Source organism: Mauremys reevesii, linkage group 5 (genome assembly GCF_016161935.1).
Source record: "Mauremys reevesii isolate NIE-2019 linkage group 5, ASM1616193v1, whole genome shotgun sequence".
Taxonomy (NCBI): domain Eukaryota; kingdom Metazoa; phylum Chordata; order Testudines; family Geoemydidae; genus Mauremys; species Mauremys reevesii.
The window spans coordinates 72,386,654-72,410,580 of record NC_052627.1 but is presented as its reverse complement, the minus strand read 5'-3'; the positions used below and the strand labels follow the sequence as shown (position 1 = coordinate 72,410,580).

General features: G+C 39.9%; 1 long non-coding RNA gene across 1 annotated transcript; it reads right to left on the bottom strand.

The window, feature by feature from the left end:
- Positions 1 to 961: 961 nt before the first annotated feature.
- LOC120405776 lies at positions 962 to 15,582 on the bottom strand. The gene is made up of 3 exons (XR_005598859.1): positions 15,516 to 15,582; positions 7,835 to 7,959; positions 962 to 1,108 (listed from the first exon to the last, which is right to left on the bottom strand). It is a non-coding gene; the product is annotated as an uncharacterized LOC120405776 (long non-coding RNA).
- Between the last annotated feature and the right edge of the window lie 8,345 nt (positions 15,583 to 23,927).

Genomic DNA, 23,927 nt, shown 5'->3' with positions numbered 1-23,927 from the left:
TTCCCAAGTGAAATCCTGGCCCCACTGATGTCAATTGCAAAACTACCATTGTCTGCAATGGGTTAGGATTATACACTCTGTGTTTGGAGTGAGTAAAAACTGATTAGTAATTTAAGTATCTGTCCCCCTGGCAGCATTCCTTTCATTGTTTGAAGATTGTTTCTTTTTTGCATACCATATAAATAGATTAACATTGCTATAATCCCAGTAACTATAGAACCAGACTTCTTGCACCCTCTGAAAAAAACCTTTTAATAGCAAGGGTGATTAACTCTTGGAACAAACTACCAAGGGAAGTGGTGGATTCTCCATCTCTTGATGTCTTCAGATCAATATTGGATGCTTTTCTGGAAGATCTGCCAAACCCAAGATATGCTTAAGTCACACATACAAGTTATTGGGCTCAATACAATGGTCATTGGGTGAAATTTTTAATGACCTATGCTCTGCAGGTCAAATTAGATCTAATGGTCCCTTCTGGTCTTAAACTCTGTGAAACTATACAGACAGAACAGTGTATTGGCAGTGACCTTGTGTGACTGGGACAGCGCTCACTGAAAATGCCAAGGTCAGGGCAGGCTGCAAAAAGGAGAGCAGATAACCACTAGTTTTGGTAGTAACACTGTAAACTCACCAACCAGTCACAAACTGTATTTCTGATCCCGCACACTGGTTATCAAGAGAATGAAAAAAGAAATCACACAGCTCCATTTATTGCATTCCAATTCTCTGACTCCCAAGCAGCACATGGGTCCAGTACAGTGAGAAGTTATTTAAAAACTCTGCTCACTATTCAAAATGTTCTTCTGACCCCAAAGGGTCAGCCATGTTACCAGGCCAATATTAGTTTGGATCTTACCCAAAATACCATGCTGACAGCCAATCCTTTAGTGTCTAAAATTCAGGTTTATTATAAAGAAAAAAGAAAGAACTAGAAGAAAGTTTTCAATGATAAAGCACTCAGATACATAAAGAGACTTCAAAGTCCGTATATCAGGTTCTTAGCAGTATTGGTGAGTTTGCTGGCTTTAAAATCTCTCTGGAATACATCCACAGCTTGGATGGGTCATTCAGTCCTTTGTTCAGAGCTTTGTTTGTAGAAAAGTCACTACAGAGGTAAGAAACAGAAATGAATAAAAAATGGATATGATGCAGCTGCCCTTTATATTCTTTTTGCCACGTGGCTTGTACTTCCAGTGTCCCAAACACAAGCTTCACAGCACATGGCATGGAAAAGCCTTGGAGTCCCCTGTCCAGAAGCATGCCCCTTCGAGTCCTGATGACTCATAAGGTGTAACCCCTGGCTTCTTTCAAGGGGTTCTTTGTACAGCTGATGACTCTTGATAGGCCATCCAGCAGGTTCAGTTCTGATGGCAATCTGTCTGGGGGTATCACCAAGAAACACATAGATATACCATGCATATGTATAACTCATAATACAAAGGTGATACAAACATATAAACAAGATTAGCATACTTGGCCAATTCTAACATTTTTCACAGATACCTTAGATGGCATATCTGGCATGATTCGTTGCAATTTTGTAATATTGATATTAATATTATAAAGTGCTTACATATTCTGTACAGTGTCACATTGGCCAATGTGAAAGAAAAAGTGAGTGATATCACACTTAGAGCATCCAGCTTTGATAGGCACACTCAGCTGATAACCCAATATCAAAAGCCAAAAGAACCCATATCTCACACACATACTTTGGAGTTCCGGGCTATAAGACTGACCCTTCTTCTGATCAAAAGAAAGTTGATGCACATTCTCACAGGCAAACACAGTGGTGCCCTTTTGCATAAATTACCAGGCTTCCATATTTTATTCAGTAACAAGTCACCTGTAGGAATGTTGTGGCTCAAACAAAGCACTCCAATCAGCAGTATATCTGACCAGTATGATGCACACTCTGGCTGACAGTCTGACTACCAGATGGTCTCTGAATGAATCTTTACAAAATAGAATCTTCGAGAGAGGTATTTGCCACCAGTCACATCATCAAGTGTTAGAGCTTCTGCTCAAGAGCTTAAGTGGGGTAAAAATATGAATCTCCCCCCACCCCCTTATGCTGTGGAATATGTCTAATATTCACCTTTCACCCATTTTTTTACTCCCCAAAGTCCCATAGAAAATTTGACAGGACAAGGCATAAATAATGGTATATTCAGCCTGGGCTTGAACAGTTTGTTTTCAAATCTCCTAGTCTTTCTGAAAGCGCCTCTGTTCTTGTTCCTAAAGGAAAGTCAGATCCTGCATCTGGATCTTAAATCCCTTCATAGCAGGTTTGGACTAGGTTTGTTAGCAGTCGAACTGTACACATGATCAGTACATGTTAATAACATATTGAAATCGTGAAAGCCATCCACCAGATGTTTCCATGCTGCCAGATAGAAGCATTTTAAAGTTTGGGGAAATAATTTCAAGATCTTGCCCCATTTTTATCATTCTTGTCTATCTTTTATCTTTAATGAACGAAGATCTCTCTCTCTACAATGGTGAAAGATACATGGCTTGCTACTATTTTCCCACAATATATTAAAATTCCATTCCTGTGAATTGTCACAACGATACTTGTGGATAAGGACTATGTACTTCATTTTAGACACAAATGTTTCTCCATTGTACTCACATGCAGACTTAAGCCTTTTTATTCTCAACCACCAACAATTAGAATGTTGAATAGTGATGTGCTTTTATAAGGCATCCCTTATGTCAATGCTATTAATTATTTCAAGAGTCTTCATCTACTATTTTAATTGCATCCTTCAATATGAGTTTTCATTCCACATCATGTCCCACAGCTGGGCCTCAGCAGAGTGAGAAGAAGGATTTATTTTTATAGCAAAGCTATGAAAATGCCATATAATCCATTGCTATGGTAAATATTATAGCAATCATCAACCAACTTTACAGCAATCAAGACTGGTAAATAATACATTCAACTCTATCACACTACCTTATGTGATGCTGAATGGTAAAAAGAGTCTCACATATAGATTTTTGTGAGCAAAACAAAATGTGCATAGCCTCTATTTTATTCACAGGAAAATATGCTCAACTTTCAGCATGTGAGTAATCCTAATCTTATTCAGTAAAATCCTTAACTATGTGATTAGATTTAAGCATGTGAATAACCCCATCCCTATTCAGTAAAGCACATACTTAGCTTTAAGCACCTGGTTAAGACCCATTGAAGCCAAGACTCAAGTGTGAGGTTGCACTCCATATGATTTTATGACAATATGCTAATGAGTGTGACTATAATGCAACTGGAATATGCTTAAAGCAAAAGGTCTCTTGTAAAGTATCATTACAAAGCTTGTAATCTACTGAGTATATTTATATAAATCTATCATTCTTGTATCTGAAACTAGAAATATGAAATATAACTCTAATGTCCTATTGTAATTACGCAAAGTGTGGGCCATTAATGGTGCCTTGGAATCTTGATGGCTCCCATCAACTAGGACAATTGGCTGTAAATAGCTCTGTTTACTTGCAAACCTTCCTGTGAGTCAGACCAGGAAGAATGAAGGCTTGGGGTCTCACAGGACATGTGAGCATGTCACCTGGTACTAGAATCCAACTTAAACATGGTGCTTTTCCATTAGAAGGAGGGGTGAGGACCCAGAGAGACAAACGATTCCTGCCTTGTGCCAAAGCTATATAAGGGGGTGGAACAGAACAAAGAGAGTTCCAGTCATGAGAAATACCCTAGTTACCATGTGACCTGAGCTGGAGCTAACAAGAACTGTACCAGGGGAAAGGATTGGGCCCAGACTAGGAAAGAGTCCAGTCTGTGAACGAAGCTTATTGGAACATCTCTGAGGGTGAGATTTACCTGTATTCAGTTTCTTAAATGTATTAGGCTTAGACTTGCATATTTTGTTTTATTTTGCTTGGTAACTTACTTTGTTCTGCCTGTTATTACTTGAAACCACTTAAGTCCTACTTTTTATACTTAATAAAATCACTTTTGCTTATTAATTAACCCAGAGTAAGTGATTAATACCTGGGGGAGCAAACAGCTGTGCACATCTCTCTATCAGTGTTATAGAGGGCGAACAATTTATGAGTTTACCCTGTATAAGCTTTATACAGAGTAAAACGGATTCATTTGGGATTTGGATCCCATCGGGAGCTGGGTGTCTGGGTGCTGGAGACAGGAGCACATCTTAAGCTTTTTTCAGTTAAGTCTGCAGCTTTGGGGCGCGTGGTTCAGACCCTGGGTATGGGCTGGAGCAGACTGGCATGTCTGGTTCAACAAGGCAGGGTTCTGCAGGCCCAAACTGGCAGAGAAAACAGGCTCAGAGGTAGCCTCAGCACATTAGATGACAGTCCCAAGGTGGGTTCTGAGATCAAACCCGTTACATCAAGCATGTGCTTAAGTGCTTTGCTGCAGCTGGGTTTATAGTGCCTATGCAGATCCTCTTGAAGTCAATGGGAGCTGAATCAGGCCCTCTATGTTTTGTATTTCAAAAGGTGACCACAGAATTCAAATGAGAATGATAGAATATTAATATATGTGTTAGAAATGCCCATAAAATGAAATAAATAAAAATGAAATGAGAACAAATTGGACAAAGCCTATATACAGGGAATATGATCACAAAGAAACAGAGTTTGGACCAGTCTATGGACAGTAGCCTGAGTCCTTCTGGAGCTAGGCCAAATTAACTGCAAGTAGTTCCATTTGGGTGAGTGCAAGGGTTCTTCTAGAATCTGGAGCAGCTTGCAGGATGGGACCATACTTCTCTTTGCACTTTCCTCAAAGCTCTTTATCACCATTCCCGTTTTACAGAAGGAGAAAGCTGTGGCCCAGAGCAGTGACTGTATATTGTAATTTCTTCTAATTAATTCACTAGTCAAATACACATGACTAATTTTTGTAAGTTGTGTTGTTGGGGTTTTTTCTTGGGTATTTTTGTTTTATTGTTTTACTTTTAGAAAATGATGGCAAAGAGTTTACTGGGAGTATTTGATACTCAATGGACCAGGTATTGGGTACAGGCAGAATGCATAGAACACAAGTCAGAACATAGTGTGCAAAAGTAGCTTAAATCTCTCCTCTGCATTGCCCTAATATTGGTTCTGCTCTGTGCATGCTATTCCTCCTGGGCTGGGTTACAGCAGCCTGAGGGCTCCTCTAATTTATGTGAGCCTTTAATTGCTAGGGAATATCAAAAACACAGCCTAAGATCACTTTGGTGGGCCTATCCCTCATTTCTGCAGCAACATTCCCTTCCCCCTGCTAGTCTGGGAACGGGGAGAACGTGTGGCATTCCAGCCCCTAAATTAGCTTTACACAACTATAGGCTCTCCCTTGCACTGGAGTGATCCTTCCTGGGGAGTACATTGGGGACTGATAGTAGTAGCATGGCACAAAAGTAGCCATAGTGCACTGGAGGTAAGGCCTTTTGGTTTTTGTTTTGTTTAACATTTCCTGGGAATTTATCGGTGTTTATAAAAAATATTAAAAATGGGTGAAAATCAGCAAAAACTGAAAATGAAGGAGCAACGGGCAGGGGGTTGATGGTTGTCTTCCACTCCCTGTAGGTCTGTTGCGTAAGTGGTCAGATAGTCTTGGCTACTGGGATCTGGCTATTGGCCTATCTCATTCCCTGCTACACAGAAGAAATAGATGGGGCTGGGTTGAAGGGCTGGGGTCAGGAAGGAGCTCTGTCCAGCAGGGATAGCAGTTGCAAACTATCACCCATTTCCCTCAACCACTGTGAGACAGGCAGGGAGCCCTCTCAGTTGCCAGGACCCAGCCCACTGTTTGGCTTCCTCCCGCTCTGCACAGCAGCCAACATCAAGTGGAAGTTACTCTGCACTGTGCCATTCGATGAGGACTCTGCAAGGGAGGAGCCAGGTGCAGGGAATTCCAGACAATACTTGCAAAATTTGGGTTAAAAATGGGTAAAACCCAAATATTTGCTTTTCCAAAACTGGGGAAATTTTCATAGAAATGTGGTAAAGCTGAAAATGAAGGGCCTGAGGCTATGCCCCATCTGTAGTTGTTAGTCATGACTGGTTATATAAGTCACATGGTATTGTTTTTGTTCCTCAACTAGATACCCAGGAGGAGCCAAGAGGGTTTGAAGCCAGTGTGAATTTAAGACAGTGAATAAACACGATTAGAGAGACATTGTTAAACCATTTCCTTTCAGGCCCACGCAGGCCTTCCCCAAGGCATCTTTCCTATAAATATGAAACCGTTGTAAGAGCAATTATCTGGATGCAGAATTTAACTTTCTGTCATCACATTCACACAAAGTAATTGTGTGAGGGGGTGTTCTCCAGAGCAAATACTAATGTGAGTTTAAAAATGTCCTATGCCAAAGAGCTCAGGTATATGTGTATAAAATTTGGTCTCTACAAGCATTCATGCAAGTAAAATTCAATTGCTCAAATATTGCAAAACTGAACACAAAAAGAATGAACAAGCCAAAACAAATTAATGTCTGTATCTGAGCACAGTTTCAATTTTTGCTATTGATTACTCAATTTATTCCTTGTCCTATGCATGCCTCAGTGCACAGAAATTACAGTGATGCACCCTATCTGTCCTCTATAAATATCTAAAAATATAAATGCCTCAGCTCTTATTTCCTCTCCCTCACCACTCAATGCTGTGTGCCTTTTTAGGTGCTGTGCCTTGCTCTTGTAACAGCACCCCCTTTTCACGAATGCCAAGTAGCTTGCTCCCTTTCAAGTCCCTCTTCAGATCCCTACTAATCTGATTCTAATCTTTCCAGTGGCACTGTCCACTCCTTCTGTGGCACCTGATATGCAACAAAACATCTATCTATCTATCTAAATGCTACAACACACAACAAATCTTCAAAGAAGAACAACTGTAAACTGCAAACTGCTTTCCTTGTAAGATAATGCTTTCCCAAAAGCCGTATTCTCTTTGTCATATTCTCTTTTTGATTCCTACTCACCATGGTTGGCATTCATTATTTTCTGTGATATCTGTCTAAATAATGCAGTAAGGTTCTGGGGAATGGAACTGGTGAATTTTTGGGCTTGTAGTTGTCATAACTTACTTAATGATCCTGGAAGCAGAAAATGGGATTTCTGTGATTTTAAAACTGGCATATTTAACTGGGGTGTGTGTGAAAAATATACATAATCATGATCATACTGTAACAGGGAGCAAAGGGGTTATCATTTAGGTCTCAGATCTTCAGATGTAGAAAGAGACTGAGGAAACTGGTTGACAATGCAGATGAGATTTTTAAAAAATCAAAGTGCATGTTGACATTGTTTTGGGGATTAGTTGTGATTACTATAATGGGAGTTAAGCAATTATTTTTTGAAGTAGTGTATGACTTTTATGCAGTTTACAAGAGCAGAAATAGCATTCTGACAGTGTATGGGATTAGAGGTTCTTATTTGTGAATTGTACCTGTAGAGTTGAGAGGACAGATTCAGAAATGATGGAACAGTGTGCAGTTTCATTGGCTTTAATGGAGTGGCAGTCATTTTTTATAATTGGAGATATACCAATCTCCTAGAGCTGGAAGGGACCTTGAAAGGTCATTGAGTCCAGCCCCCTGCCTTCACTAGCAGGACCAAGTACTGATTTTTGCCCCAGATCCCTAAGTGGCCCCCTCAAGAATTGAACTCACAACCCTGGGTTTAGCAGGCCAATGCTCAAACCACTGAGCTATCCCTCCCCCCTACACCAGAGCTGAATTTAGCCCAAGAACCCATTTCTCTGCATATTTTCATTTTTATGTGTTAGCAATACACTGTATAGAGTGCAATTTTATTGGTTGGCTTTTATGATGCTAACATTACAGCCATTAAACATTACCTGGTGGTGATGTCACGACCATGAAATCTACCGTTATTCCTGTTAGCTCACATTGGATGTGCCACTTGTTCTCTCTCTTGCTCATACTGCAGTGCAATTATTGAGGATCTTCAGAGTATATACAACTGGGAAACCAAATAAAGAAAGTTTTAGTTACTTCAGATAAGAGTAAACCAACTCATGAATAGCACCTCCTCATGTATTTCTATTATTTAGCTCATACTGGGAGTAATATACATATAGGCCAGATCTTAAGATGGTTTAAACTAATAGGTCTGTTGACATCAGTGGAACTATGCTGATTTACACTAGCTGAAAATCTGGCCCTCTATTCTAACCCCAAATCAAAGTCCATACTTTTCATATTTGGAGGGGGAAATATTATCCCAGTGCTCTTCTGATGCCACAAACCTGTTACATTTTTATGGTGTGAATTCTGTTTGATAAACCAAGCCCTGATGCTGAAGTGCTTCCACAGACAACCTCTCATTGACTCCAAGAAGTGCACAAGTTTTCTCTAAGGCACATATATATCTTTGCCATTGAATCTTCTCCATGGAAAAACAGAGCATTATATTTCGCAAGAACTGTAGCCTTCAATTACAAATATGTTTCAAATTAAAGTAAAATTTACAGATGACTGAAATACAAAGACTCCTTTTCTGACTGGAATCTTCAGTAAACTTTGATCAATTCTAGTGATATTATAAAGCATTTCACAATTCCCAGATTTAACATTTTTCAGCAGTTTATTCTTGAATTCCTGTCTTCTCCAATACAAATATCATTGAGAATTAAAAGGCACAACCTGCTCAAATGTGCGTGTGTATCCCTTAGCAGAGGGAAAACATTTATAAAAGACAGACTTCATAATAAAGGATTTTTATTTATTTATTTATTTTTACATCTTGCTGGTCTCTGGCTCTTTCTATGTAGTGTTTCTTCTAGAAAGGTGTATAATTTTAGAGGGAAAAATGCTAACATTGTTAGAACTTTTAAATGGGTGGGCAGAATAACGCTTATGCCCCAAGTATATTTTAGGCTCTCAGGACAGGATATTTTAGTGTTTTTTTTTATGTAATGGGTTTTGTACTAATTTACAAGTAAGGGTACGTCCATACTACCCGCCCGGGTCGGCGGGTAGCAATCGACTTCTCGGAGTTCGATATATCGCGTCTCATCTAGACATGATATATCGAACTCCGAACGCGCTCCCGTCGACTCCGGAACTCCACCACCGCAAACGGGGGAGCCACAGACTTCGATCCCGCGGCATCTGGATGGGTAAGTAGTTCGAACGATTCACGTAGCTGAACTTGCGTACCTTAGTTCGACTCCCCCCCACCCGCCCAGTGTAGACCAGGCCTAAGTTACCTGTAGATATCTGAACTCCCAAAGAGAATCAAAAGGAGAGTTACATTGTTGCGGATCATATTCCTCTGTAGGGTTTAGACAGAACAAATCCTGCATCTTGGCAGGGGGGTATGAAGACACATAGAATATTGCTGACATGGTATGAATTTTACCTCCCTATCACACAGTACTATACCTTTAAGAGGAGAGGGTCTGTGCCAGTTATCTGCTGTAGCATCAGAGACATGAGAAGTTGCAATAAAGCAGAGTTAAGCAAGGCAACCTTTGGAGATTTAAAGGGTGACCCAGAAAAAATTAATCATCCTGTCCTTGCTCAAACTCTAAGCCTGGGAAGGGCGTTTCCCGGAGAATAAAGAAGTGGGAACCCCTAATTGAAGTGGGGAGGGTGCAGGACTTCTCGCTTTATATTTCACTCTTTTGGAGGGTCTTATGATCTTCCTAGGTGGTAAGAGCTGGGGCACTTTTTAAGCCATGTACACTGAAATAAATCCATTAACAATGAATGATTTCCAATACGCTTCTCCTCGGCAGTGAATCCATGTAGTTACACGTGCACGACTGTCGTCCTGATTCCCAGTTCAGATGATACCACAGCTGCACCTCCGCATCGCTGCTTCTCCTGTGCAGGGGAATCGTTCTTCTTAAGCGAAATGAGCTCCATCGCCGCCTGCTCCCCGGCTCCTCCTGTTCACTCCCTGCACCGGCAAAATCCCCCATTTCCCACGCAAATCGGCGGGATCTGTACACTTTTCTCCGGCAGAGTCAGGGCATGACTCCTTTCCATTGTTCTTGTCGCTGACAGTGCTGTAGCAACTCAAGTCTCAGCAGATCTTCAACTGATGTAAAGCGTCCATTGAATCCAATGGTGCCATGGCAGTTTACACCAGCTGAGGATCTGCCCCGAAAATAATTAAAAGGAATCTAGCTGCGAAAAGCCACCCAAGAACTGGATCAGGTGGATTATTCGGTTGCTCAAGGAATGCAACGCAGGCTCTCGCCACTCATAGAAAGAGAACGCACTCTTTCTATACAAGACGCCGTATGAGAAAAGAGCCACCTTTCTTCATCTATAAGGCAATAATGTAGGAAGAGAGAGAAAGATCATGTCACCTCTTCGGGCACAGAACTTTTGGACTGAAACTGTTCAGTTAAATTAGGAGAAAATTGCAAAACAGAAAAAAAAAACCCGAATGCGATTTGTGTGCAATGCTAATGATGGTGAAAGGACATTTCAATCATTGAGGGTAAGACAAGCTAAACTGAGATCTAGCGATCCCACTGAAGGCATCGTCAGTCAAAATTGGTCTGAGATGCAAATCTGGTGGTTTCCTTCTCAGTGAAAGTGAAATTTAGTAATAATGAATTACTGGAACCATTTTCCTTTTCCAAGCAGACAGCTCGCATTTATCTTTTCACTGCGATTAGGGAAAGCCCTGGGAGCTGCTGTTTGATCTCAGATGAAAGCCACAAAAGAATCCGAATAGCATAGTTGAGCAGTAAAAGATATTTTATCTCCGAAGATTATTCGGTAGATAAATTTCACATGTAAAGCCCATGTATTCTGTTTTTATCTCAGAACAAATGTAAGGACTCAACTAGTACCATCTAAGTGGCTGCAGATAGGGTAAATTATATTGCAATTATTGGCCCTCTCAGGTGATATTGATGATAACTTTTTGAAAACTCTCCCCCAAACTCCCTTGTGCTTTACCATTATTATGCTATACTCCATTGAGCCAATCTGCAGAAGCCATGTAATAACTTGCACGCCTCAGGAAATTGACCTACTAGGCACCAGCGATGTAGATTTCACATTGTTTATTTGATTTGTGAAGGTACAAATTCAGATTGGATTAAAGAAAAACCAAGCCCTCTCTGTGATCTAAGAGCCTGCTGAGATCCTTTGCAGGTCTAACTATTGTAAAACAACATCAGGTTTATGGTCATTTCGCCTGTGTCACCAGCACATAAATCACTGTCTGGGTTCCCGCCGCAGTAGGACAGCAGGGCAAACCGTTTCGGCACGGCTGAAGTTAACTGCACAGCAAACCAGGGCTACTAGCACCAGATTACTTGCCGCGCAGCCCATGCATTCTAGAGTCACTTCTGGTGCAGTTATCAGAGCCAATTACATCTCCTCTCTGTTTTCCTTGTGTAAATGAACGGGGTAATCTGGCGATGTCTCGAGTATTTATCTGTTTATTTGAAATGAGAATATATAAAATAACCCTGCATTTTTCTTCCATTCGGGTGAGTTGTTTGAAGTCTCCAGGTTAGGAATTTAGATAAGAGGAATCTCAGGCAAGCATAGCCAGATATCAGGGTGCCAGACACCAGATAACCTTACAAGTGCCTCCCTCCCCACCCCACGGGCTGCCTTCCTAGGCAAGGGGAGAAAAGGTTCTTCACCTTCACAGAGCAGGAGGACAACCTAGGGTCTCCGATTCGGGACAATCAAGAGTTAAATCTCCACTACCAGATCGGGGGAGGGGGATCCTCGTGATAAAAAAAAACCCAAATACAAAGGTCTTCAAGAGACAGTTTTGATTATTACAATTTCCCAGCAGTCACATACAAAACGCAGGAAGGGCACATTTGGGGTTCTGAAGAAGAAACATGTTATATATTGGGCTTTTTCCATATAAAGGACCAGAGCCTGTGATCCTTACTAAGCAAAGCTTTCACTGAGACAACTAGGAACTTTGCGTGAGTAAGGACCAAGTAAAGACCGCATGATTTCATCCTTAGTTTGCTACAATAAGTGGCTCAATAAGGTGAAACCCTTGCGCGCCCTAAAAAAACTCCCATTAGAAACGCACGGTCCTTTATCCTGCTTAGTGCGGAGCACCTTCTTCCAGATGAGAGTAGGGACCAGGGTGCAATACGTTAGGTCCGGCTGCCTGAGAGCGTTAAATGAGCAAGAAATATAGGATCTTTTCACGTGGACTTTGTTAAAATAATTTGTTCCCACTAGAAGGGGGATTTGGCGATTAGAGTATAAATGGAAAGAACAAACAACTCTTTCTATGCTCATACTGATTGCAAGAGGAAAGCAGAGCGGGATTTTATTTTATATTTTTAAGAGGGGGGACCTTAAGTTTTTTTTGTTAAGACCAATTTAGGGGGGAAAAAAGCTCAACTGTCAGCCGCTTTCCAAACACCAGATTAATGCTGCCCAGAGCTTTGTCGTAATGTGACTTTACTGTTTTCAAGTGTGTTTTCCAACCTGTAATCGTTTGTTTGTTATGTCTCGGCATAGAACAATGAAACCAGAATAGGGAGGGGGTGCACTAGGGATTTTTTATTTAGGTATGTATTTATTTTTGCAAAGCAAAACCACATTTTTCATTGTTAACACAGCAATAATCCCAAAGGGCAAGCGGGACATTTAAAAGCAGCAGATTGTAATCAATTTAAGGGAAAAACTGACCATTTCGTTGACACTTTTTCGTCCCCTTGTACTTCAAATAAAGTGTTTTAAACAAGTGTAAAATTCACGGCCACTTTTGAATCGGAGACTCAAGAGCGTTAGTTTTTTCATTTGCCTCTGTAATGCAGAACAACGACCTAGAAATATTTACACTTCAAACGTTTAACAAATACACGCAGGAAATTTTTAACTTTGAGACTATTAACAGCGACCTTCAATACTCCCTTTGAATTCTATGTAGACCATCAGAAAGAAAAATGGCTTATGGCATAGTTTTGATCACAAGATCCGTGCTCTCTTGTTTAACCTACTCGTTCAAAAATACTGGAAGGTGTATATATTTACGGCCCGAAATTATTTTCAAGTCCTCCAGACAATTAGAGCTTTCAAAATAGGAAGGATTTATTAATTATTATTGGTAGTAGTAGTATGTCTCCAGGAGCATTGCAAAATTAACTGTTCCGTCTCCATGTATTTTACAGGATAAGTCTATTAATTAATTAATTTTAACGGTTAATTTTTACGGACACAAACTAAATTATTTCAACGAATCTGGATACAAAATATATTGAAATTCTAAATTGGCGAATGTTTGTGTGGCGGGAACTCTGCGAAAAAATAGCTAGCTCACATTGTTATTACTCTATTATTTTCAGGCAGAAATCAGATGTGAATAAATCTTTAATCAGTGCTTACTTCGTTTCACTGCGAACAAATAAAATACCAATAATTTTCTTGTTGCAAAAGCCACAGGATCAGCTACAGCTCTTTGCAGCTGAGAATGATAATAAGAACATTACAGATGTTCTGCTTGAAATATCTACCAGTTGCTTAGATTTCTGTCCTGACGCTTTTTAAAGGGCGTTTTTAAAATCGCCTCAATTGATCTGGGTGCAGTTATTTTTAAAATAGTAGCTTTTTTAGGGTGAAATTCTATTCCTAGCATAGAAGTGTCTTGATTCAAAAGGGGGGAGTGCGTTTGGGGAGGGGTGAGGAGGGACATCCCAGTCTGGCCAGGAGTTATTTTTCTGCTACTAGAGAGGTTACTGACTTTAAATATTTTCTTTCCTCATTAAAAATTATTAGACTAAAGATTTTACTTTACAAATCAAATCCTCCATCCTTGCCCTCCATTACCAGCAGCCAGTTTTCCAAATAGTTTTTTTATTGCTGACCAATGCCCTTTGCCCAAGGGGTCTCGTCCATAAGGTAGAGCTAGACAGTATATTTTCCATCCACTGACTGGGTCATTAATGCCAAATCTGTGGGTGCTAGTTGCTTCTCATTTACTAATAAAACGTTACTACAGGTAGATTAAAAGTGTATTTGGAGTACACACTATATCTGAACGGATCTTTCATGTTATTTTGCTCAATGCCTTCTTTCCTGATTTTATTATTACTTGCTCCTGTTTGAATGTTTATAGATAATAAAGAACTAATTCCATTCTTAGTAATGATTTGCTCAAGGCGCGCATCAATCACTGGCATCAGGACCCATCACAGCCACGGGGGTCCACAGTGCCTCACGTACACAGCTGTTGAGAATGAAGCTCCATGAACACAAAGGAGGAAATAACGGTGTGTATGTATTTCAAGCAGTTTGTTTACTGAAGTCAAATTGTAGTGTGATGAGTACAGAGAATATTCTCTCGTTGTTCGGGAAGGAAAATATTTGAACACAGCGTTGAAGGGGCAGGTGAATATTCTGCATTTGTACGATGTTTGCAGCATTTCGGATCTTTGAAGCCTCAATGTTTGCTGCATATAGGTTCTGTGTCCCATCCTACTCCTACTGAAGTCAATGGCAAAACTTTAGTAGTGCAGGATCAAGCCCTTAGAAATCAATGTCAGGACCGAGTATTCTTCTCGCCTGCCTGCCAAACCGGAGATCAAGAAAGCGAACGAGTGCAAAATATCATGGCCCGGGTTTTGTTATCGTCCCCTCTCAAATCCTACATTAATTCCCAGCGAAAGGGAAGGAGGAGGGGGAGAGCGTTTACTACACTGGGGCTTTTGAGCAGAAAGAGTCTGATCTCTGATTCCACCAGTTTTATTTATATGGTTTAGGGTAAAATATATTGGACAAGAGCAACATAGAATCCGAAAACCCCCAAAGTCTGGCAATAATTCCCCCTTCAAAGGATCAGAAAATATACACTCAGCGGCACCGAGGCAAGCAGTACTGTCTGTACAAACAAGTGACATCATGTAGACTCCGAATGCTTTCCCATTATTCACTTAGAGCAGGTTTTAAGGTTATGTTCCAATTTGAAAATGAAAGTTTGTCTTGCTGCTCCATATTATATTACCCGTCCCTTATGCAATGGATCATCACATTAAATGTCAGACAGAAGAAGAAAATGGAAAACAAGCTCAAATAGAGAGTAGATACTATTTCCATGAAGGAACATTTCATTCTTTAACAAGCTCCCTGCACGCTATAATTATGCTATAAACTTGTTTTGATTATGCACCAGATCGTAGACTGCAAACCATGGAGCTACTTTCTAAAACTATTTTGGAGCAAACTTTTTCCATGCCAGTCAATTAACTGAACAGTGAAGTTTCTAGCTTTACAGAGGGAGTGAATTTCTTATTTTTGTCACTGATGCTGGGGACACACACCCAACCAAGGCTCTGGTTGTCAGGCACAAATGCAACATTTATAACTTTGTAAGTTTTTTTCCCTTTAGTTAGTGGTTCTTTTTGGATGGGGTGAAAGGAGGGAAAGTTTTGTTCTAAATATTAAAGCTGCCTAGCACCAGCAATAGGCGAGATCACCATATACAGTCTTCGCTGGCAAACTCACATTCGCGCTAACTCTTTTATACCGAAAATTCTGAGTGAGATCATGATCGAGAGAAATCACTTTTACCTTTATTCTTTGGAACCACTGTCACTATTCTCCTCTCTTGCGACATCGGCTTTCCTTGGAGATCTCCTCTGTCCTCTAGAATGTCCCTCTGTCACCTAGAATGACACACAATTAATTTAAATGTTTAACAGCTTCCCTCACTACACACATGCTTACATTTTTGTTCATTGCATTTTGACAGCACACTAAAGCCCCCCTCCCTTTCCCATATATGGCACTCCTGGAAAATAATCTGCACCTACTCTGGGAACCCATCAGTTGTTTAGACAACCAAGTCTATGCCAAACGCTGTCACAAAGTTCCTTTGTATTTAGATCTTCTAAATGCACTTAAATCCCGGCACTCTGCTAGCAATATATTATTATTATTATTTCCACTGGCTGATGCTCCCTCCTTTCGTAGGAAACCCTGTCCAGCTGCAGCAGCCCAGAAAAAAATCGTTCGTCTGACTCTAAATCGACTCCAAAGCGCTAAGAAGCAACAGAATATCAAAACAGAGCCCAGCATACATTAGTATCTTCAAGATTGTTTAAACAATTGTATAGACTGATTTACACGGATTCAAGGATTGTTCTGCTCCCTTGATTATACCTATCTCAGAAATCTGAAGACACTTGACACAGGCAACTAACTCAGTGTCCATCTCTTTGCCACTCCCTGCATTTTAGCTCTGTTCTGGAGGGGGTTCTCTATTTTAGTGATAAGAGATTGTTACATTGGATCTGAGACGTTTGTTATTTTGCAGCGGGATCCAACTCTACCGACGGCTATCATGACTCCCTGCTGTGTAAAGGCATTTGTGTTTTGTTTGTTTAATGTTAATGTCCACCTATCAAGATGAGCTTCAAACGTATTAAAACAACCTCCAGCACCCGCACGTTACACAGGGCAAATTAAATCAAATAGTGAGAGGTCTGGTTATTTTATGACGTTAGCGGGACAGCCGTCTCCTTGACACTGACATTTGATTTAAAGCTGCCTCATCAGAAATAAAAACAAATAAGTTAAAAAATAAACTTGACAAGAGCTACAACTCTAACTACGTGTATGGATGATAGAACAGAAAAGTAAATAAATCTTGGTTACCTAATTGAAAGGAAGAAGAAAGCCGTTTGTATAAATAGTGCTTCAGAAAGAGGAAAAACAGAACACAAATGACATGAGACAACTGGCAGTGCATACGCATGCGTGTCGATACAGCGTGTCTGTGCGCAGCTGGGATGGAACCAGCTCTTTCCAATCCTCACTGCGCTTCCCCATTTGCAGAACGAATGTAATGAAAAGCTGTTTGGCAGCTGAAATCTGATTAGTGCCATTACTACTGTGGGATTAGAATCTTGTCTTTTCATAGAGGAATTTGAATTCAGGGGGAGCTTTCCGCCCACCCTCTATTTCTGCTCTATCTCAGAGAAAGATTCAGGAGAAATGGGGGTGTGGAGAATTTAGTGACAAGGGAAAAAGGATTAGAGACATGGAAAATTTACATAAGAAGAGAGGTTGGAAAAACGGAGAGTGATTGCTTTAAGAGGAGACAGGAATAAGATGGGACAAGAGAAAGGTATAGAGAATTAGTCTGGCACTTCTATTCACCTCGTCTCATTATACAACAAGGGAACATCCAGGGAAGACAAAAAAACAAACCAACCGACCCTGATAAAAGGAAATATTTTGTTTCCCAATTAGTCTGTTGTACTCAAGATGCCAATGAACAGAAGAGCACAGGAAAAGGACTAGACAGTTCCGTACATAAGGAGAGTACGCAGGGATGTTATAATAAGGGTTAAAAAATAGACAAGTGTTTTGGAAAGGATACAAATGTTCATGCCTTGCTTGGGGCATAAGTCAAGCTAACTATTGAGTGTTAGGGGAAAATTTCTCTGGGGACTGTTATTCTATAACTACCTCATGCAGGGGTTTTTCCATCTTCCTGTAATGCAGCTGAGACTCCATTGTAAGACACAGGACACTGGACTATACAGACCATTGGTTCTGCCCCAATATAGCAATTCCTTGTTTCCTATGAATCAGGACTACAGGATCTTGCCTCGAGAGGCAGATATGTAGACCTCTCTCTCTTACCCAATCCCATTTTTACCCCTATATAATTATGACAATTCTATAATTAAGACCTCAAACCTGTAAACATGTATGTGCGTGAATATCTTCACTGACACAATTGGGAACAAAATAGGACTATTCCTATGCATAAAGTTACTCCAATGCACAAATGTTTGCAGGACTGTGGCCCTACATTTCAACATTAAACTGCAACTAATCAAGAAGAATGCTACTCTACATGCCAACCAAAAATACAGTTCTCTCTCTGTGTGTTTCAAATCCCTTTTGTAGATATATGAAGTAATTGTAATCAATCATTATAATTTAATACATGGATTATGGCAAAACAATTCTTCCAAGGTATGCTGCAATAATTATATATAATTTAAGCTACTATCCAGAATACCTACAACTTGCATTAATGTTACTATTATGCACTGACAGAGCAATTTTCAAATCTTTCTCTTTTTGATCCAATCCCGCAAGTCCCACATGTTCCAAACTTCCAATGGAACCAAAAGGAATTCTGTTTGCAAAGTGTTCACAGGGTCAGCCCCTTTGTGGGACAGCCCCCCCCCCCCTGCCACCCCTTGTACATTCATCTCAACCTTGGGCTCAGTTCTGCTCCCATTAAAGTCAAGGGTAAAATTAACCAAAGGGAGCAAGATTAGCCCCCTACTCTTGTATCAGTTTTTAAAAATAGAAAGTAGTTTAACAGACCCACCCCAAACATCTATATTTTAAATTGTAGGAAACTTTACAAGTAAGATATTTTCTGCATCACCACAAAAAAGAGCTTCACTGAATCGTCTGTGTACCATTTTGTCTTTTGTTACATATTGGTTTTTATCCTCCATTCTCTGTGTACCAAAACCTTCCTTTGAAAAGTAGATTGAGCCCTCTTTGGCATGTATTGGGCCCATTGTTTGAGTTAAGGTTACAGTCTTAACATTATTTAACATACATTGAGGCTGGGCTTTTCAAAGAAGCCAAAGGGAGTTAAGTGTTCAACTCCCATTTTTAGCCTTAATGGTTTAACTTCTTTTCTGTAGGTAATTTGCAGTTACCAACAGTATACACATTCATACACCTCTCTGGTGTATAGTTTGTGTGCTGTTCTTGACATACATTCATTGCATCCTCCCACTTACATGTCTCTCATCAGAATCATTATAGCCTATGATCTGAATGACCACAAACAATGCTGTACATCGTATATATATATTATATATATATGTAATAGTAACACTTAGCACTTGGGTAGTGTCTTTCATCTGAGGAGCAAAAAGTGCTTTAAAATGTTGATGAATTTGTCCTCGCAACACCATGTGGTGAAGGAATTTGGAAGTATTATTATTTCAAACTTATAGATAGCAAACGGCGGCACAGAAAGAATAAGTGACTTGCTAGAAGTCATGCGGAATAGCTGTGACAGTGAAGATAAAAGAATGCCGATTACCTGGCTCCCAGGCCCAGGTCCAATCTACATATTATAGGTTCAAATTAAACAAATAGTAGAAAATCTTTTGAAAAATAGCTACTACTTTTATGCACAGTAATTACATTGTATGCCTCAATTTTCCTGACCTTGAAAATCTTTGCGTTTTTAAAAATAAAACATAAAAAGTAATGATTTAGCTTTAAGTTTTTCTTTAAACAAAACAACTTAAATACAATCAAGTTACAGCATAGAGAAACCATTAAATTTAAAGTGAAGCAAATTGTTTAGAAAATTTAAAAAGAAAATTGATCTTGGGCAAAGTTTTTGAATGCCAAGCTTTAACATGGATAAGAAATCTGTACAGTTAAATTCTTATTAATGGGCTTGTTGGTTAACATGCAGTGTTGCAATAGAGATAATTATAGTATAAATAGGAGCATTTGGATAAGAAAAGTCTATTGCTCTTAAGAGATTGTATCAGTGACCTCCAATCACCATAATTGATAATGCAGAATGTTATTTAATAAAGTGAGTTCTGTTAATCAGGAACTTACTACAAGTAGTCTAAGGTATGGCATATTCAAACAAGAGGCAATTAATAAGAAGGTAGGATTGTTATCTGAGCATTCTTTAAATAAAGATCCACTCCTAAAATCTTAGGGCTAAATCCTGCCTCATGCTAGTGCTTGAAAGGGTAGGAAAAAAGGTGTAGAGAGCCTCTTCTTCCTGTGCAAACAGCACAGGATCTCCATTCCATAACACTCAGAGAGCTAGGAGAGATGTTAGCTAATACATTGGCTGATGCACCATATCTCCACAGGTGTATGCCATGCCGGTAAGTATATGCTGATGGCTGGGTTTGCATTTTGCTCATGCTCAGAGGAGAGCCTTGGCTCCTCAGTTTCATGTGTCTGCTCCCGCCTTCTAGCAGAAACAGCACAAACACATCACATCATAACTGCTACAACTAAGAACATAAAAAAAAGACCTAACCTCCCACAAAAATGAGAAGCACCCAAAAGAAAGAAGAAAAATGCCTTTTTTACCACTATTAGGAAATAAAGAGAGATCCTGTCTCTGTCACCAGTAATTAGTTCAGCAGCTGAGTTTCCTGGGTCTGGTTGCTGCACTCCCAGATCTTAATCAACATATCAGCAGAGGAAAGAATAGCAAAGTGGCTGGGGTGTTGGTCTTGGTTCAGTGCCCTGCTTTGCCACAGACTTCCTTTGTGACCTTGGGAAAGTCACTTAATTTCTTTGTGCCTCAGTTCCCAATTTGTAAAATGTGGAGAATATCTGGCTTGTTGTTGAGTTAATTACATTTAAATGACTGAGGTGCTCAGATACTACAGTGATGGGGACCATGTAAGTGTCTTCTAGACAGATAGAAACTTAACTTGGGCCTGTGGGGAGGTGAGCAACCTTGCTATTCTGTGGTGTACTACTAGCCCACCAACTATTTCAATTAGGTTGATTACTCACTTGCATCCCTCCGTCCAACAATTTGCCCCATCAACTCAAGTAGTAGTCATGGAAGCACAAATGGCAATTAGGGCCACCACCTTGTGACCCTCAAGACCGTGAAGAAAAGCTTAAAAGCATGACTTGACTGTAACTGGTGCAGTGATGTCTGTCAGAGTTTGCAGAAAGTCTAAAATCACAGGTGTAAGTGCTCCATTCATCTTAATGTAGTGTTCACTCTGAAACTCACTGTGGGGGGCATGCCCTACTTACTCCACCTCAGGAGAGTACTCTGTATGAGCGGAAGAGGGCTCTCTTTGCTGCCACCCCATCATGGCTCTGCTGGGTGGTGTTGAAGGGGGGCCTTCTATTTGAGTGAGTGGGGATTGATGACAGAGCACAGTGGTCTGTGGAAAGGGGCAGCCCCAGTGTGCCCAAAGACAAGTGATGTTGGATTCCCCAGCAGATGGTTTTTGTGGCTTCCAACCCAAACAGAGGTGAGGTCACAGTGTAGGAGTGGGACCAAAATGCAGTTTTCTGGGGAACCCCACATGGGGGGTCACCTTATTTGGCTTTGCTGAAAAGTTGTCAACATCATGGTGTATTATTTTTTCCAGAGGCTGAAAAGGAAGAAAGAGAGATTATTTCTAATTTTTATTTTAAGGAGAATATAATATTTTGATCTGCTAATCAGGTTTAAAAGTCATGGAATTATTTATTTATGCAATATAAAATAGCTTAGATGAAGTCAAATTCAGAGTTCTCACTGAATCTAAAATGAACTAGTTAGTCCTAATATGCAGTTTCCACCAGAGGTGCTACATTAGCAGTTTAAATAGCTACTTGATTTCATGGTTGGATAAACCTCTCTGTAATCAGACTACTTCAGTAGGTAGGAACCAAACATAAAAAAACTAAAACCAGAATCCAAGACTGCAGTTTACACAGACTATTTGGAAATCGGGAGCAGCCATCAAGTTTCATTGGATTTTTTGGAAGTTCCAGTAACTCCAATGAAGATTTTGGTGTGCCAAGCATGACCCAATTATAATAACTCATATGGGATGAAAGATGGGAGAATTTATGCATCTATGTGTACCTTTTATCTTGGCATCTCCTATGGTTGTTTATCTGATTCACCTCCAGAGCAACCCTGTTGGAAGCTGACAATATTTAGTTACGGAGATGCTGAGAGCCGCTAATAATTTGCTTCTTCCAATTTCATTTTTCCCTTTGAGCCCTGACCTCCTTTTCTTATTGGTTTCTTAAAACGATTGATTAAAATAATACCTGCAAAGGGGACTGAGTTACTTATGTAGATTCCCGCATCACAAGAGTCATCAGTGCTACTTTTATTTATGATTTCACTGGTATAGTATGCCATATAATTTTACAGTTATTTGCTGCTCTTTTAATTTATTTTTATTTCTGAAGATCAACCTTTTTACAAAACTGGTAAATACAAATTTAGAATGTATCGTCTATGGTTAGACCCTGTACACAACAGGGGACAACTGGAATTGAAACATGAGTTGTTACACTATGGGGCTTTTCATGCACTATCATTGCCAAATTCATTCATTTATTTAGAGCTAGATTCTTCTCTCAGTTACAATGGAACAAATCCCTTGAGTGCATTACTTACAAAAGCCAGATTCTGGCCTTTATTTAATTGATTTGGAAAAATGTCAGATTTTTTGTATGCACAGTACATACAATGGCTCAGAGTTATTAAAGAATATATTCGATAGGACTAGGGCTATGCAAAACTTCCAGAATTAATTCTGAAACTAGGCAAGTTGAGCTTGGTTCCATGTTTTATTATGTATCCCAAACTCAGACCAGGATGACCAAAGTACTCAAACCTGAGCTGAATTTCAGGTCATTTCCTTCCTCTCTCCCTTGTGGAATCCCCTATACTTACAAGCGCACCACTCACTTCAAGAGGTCTTTGGTATGGCAGGTGGGGAGGGGAAAAAGGAGCAAGAGGTTTCATGGTATCTCACAGCTGCTACTGCACTGCCATTTTTTCTCTCTATTGAAAGACACCTCAAGGTGCATTATACTATTAGGGATATCCCAGAACACATACTCTGCATACAATTAATAATTTTCTCATCGTCCTGAAGTCACAATCCCCTATCTTAGGTTTTTATACAGCACTAAGTACCTGTGCTAAGCTAACAATGAATTTAAACAAGGGCATGAATAATTCCATGTTTATTATTTTGCTGTGTGGCTCTTGAATCATATCTATGCAAACAAGGAATAAAACCCAAGTGAACATTCCATACAATCTGCCTCAGAAAAATCCTCCTTATCTTTTGGCCCAGAACAATCTCAAAGCAAGATCTATTGACACAGTGCAGCCAAGAGGATAGGAGCCTCTTTGCAAGGAAGCATTGGAGAGGGATCGGTTATGTGCTTCGGATGGAAACTGATTCCATCAACGGAATAGCAATAAGATGGCCACCTGAAGGCAAGAGAAAATGAGGCCTCCCAAATACAACATGGCGAAGAGCTGTGGAAGCCGAGCTGGAAAACCTGGGGCACAGCTGGGGAACCATTGAAAGACTTGCCCTAAGTTCCAGAGGTGTAATGAGAAGATGATGATGATGATGAAGAACAATTCTTTACTGTTAGATCTGCTTTTGCAGTGAGCCCAAAGGCAGTTACTGCCTGTTACACAGTGTGAATTGAAAAACAGAATGTTGCGAAGCAAGGGAGGGTACACTGCTAGTTTGAGATATCCTAGGAAAGATGTGAAACTGTGCACAGAATCAGCTATTTGCAAGGAATTATGCAGCACTGACAACAGTTGTAGAAACAATTGAGGACCTTATTTCTGAAATGAAAGGCAAAGTGCCACATGGCAGCCAACCAAAAGAGCAGAAGATTAAATATGCCCCCCCCCCCAAAAGAACCAGGGAATAATTCTTTTGGGCGACACATGTTTCACTGTGTAGCATCTAAAATCCCATATCTGATTGTTTTTAAGAAGGACACATTTTCTGAAACACTTGTGATCAAAATATTGCAAAATGTTTCTTAACTATTTGTAGATGAGAAAGCTGATCTACTGAGAAAAAAACGGGTTGGCTGTTTAGCCTGGTCTGTCATTTTTCTTGTCTCTCTTCATAATCCCTATGTAATCCAGAAACAGCCAGTAAAAAGAGAGGACCTCTGCTTGTTTAATTACTTCCTGAAAATTTGACAACTACTACTTCAGTCTCATTGGCTAATCCACTTTTAAATAGCCTAGTCTTTCAAAGACAGCATAATTATTTGAGTACACTTACTTCCCTAGCTATATATCATGCCTATCAAAATTAAATGCTTCCAACATACCGTTATGGTATTTTAACATTTCACTTCAGTAATACATTTAACAGTAAAGTGATCCTGTGTTTCCTTGTTAACAAATTTTCAAACATTTAGAAGTGACAAAGCAGT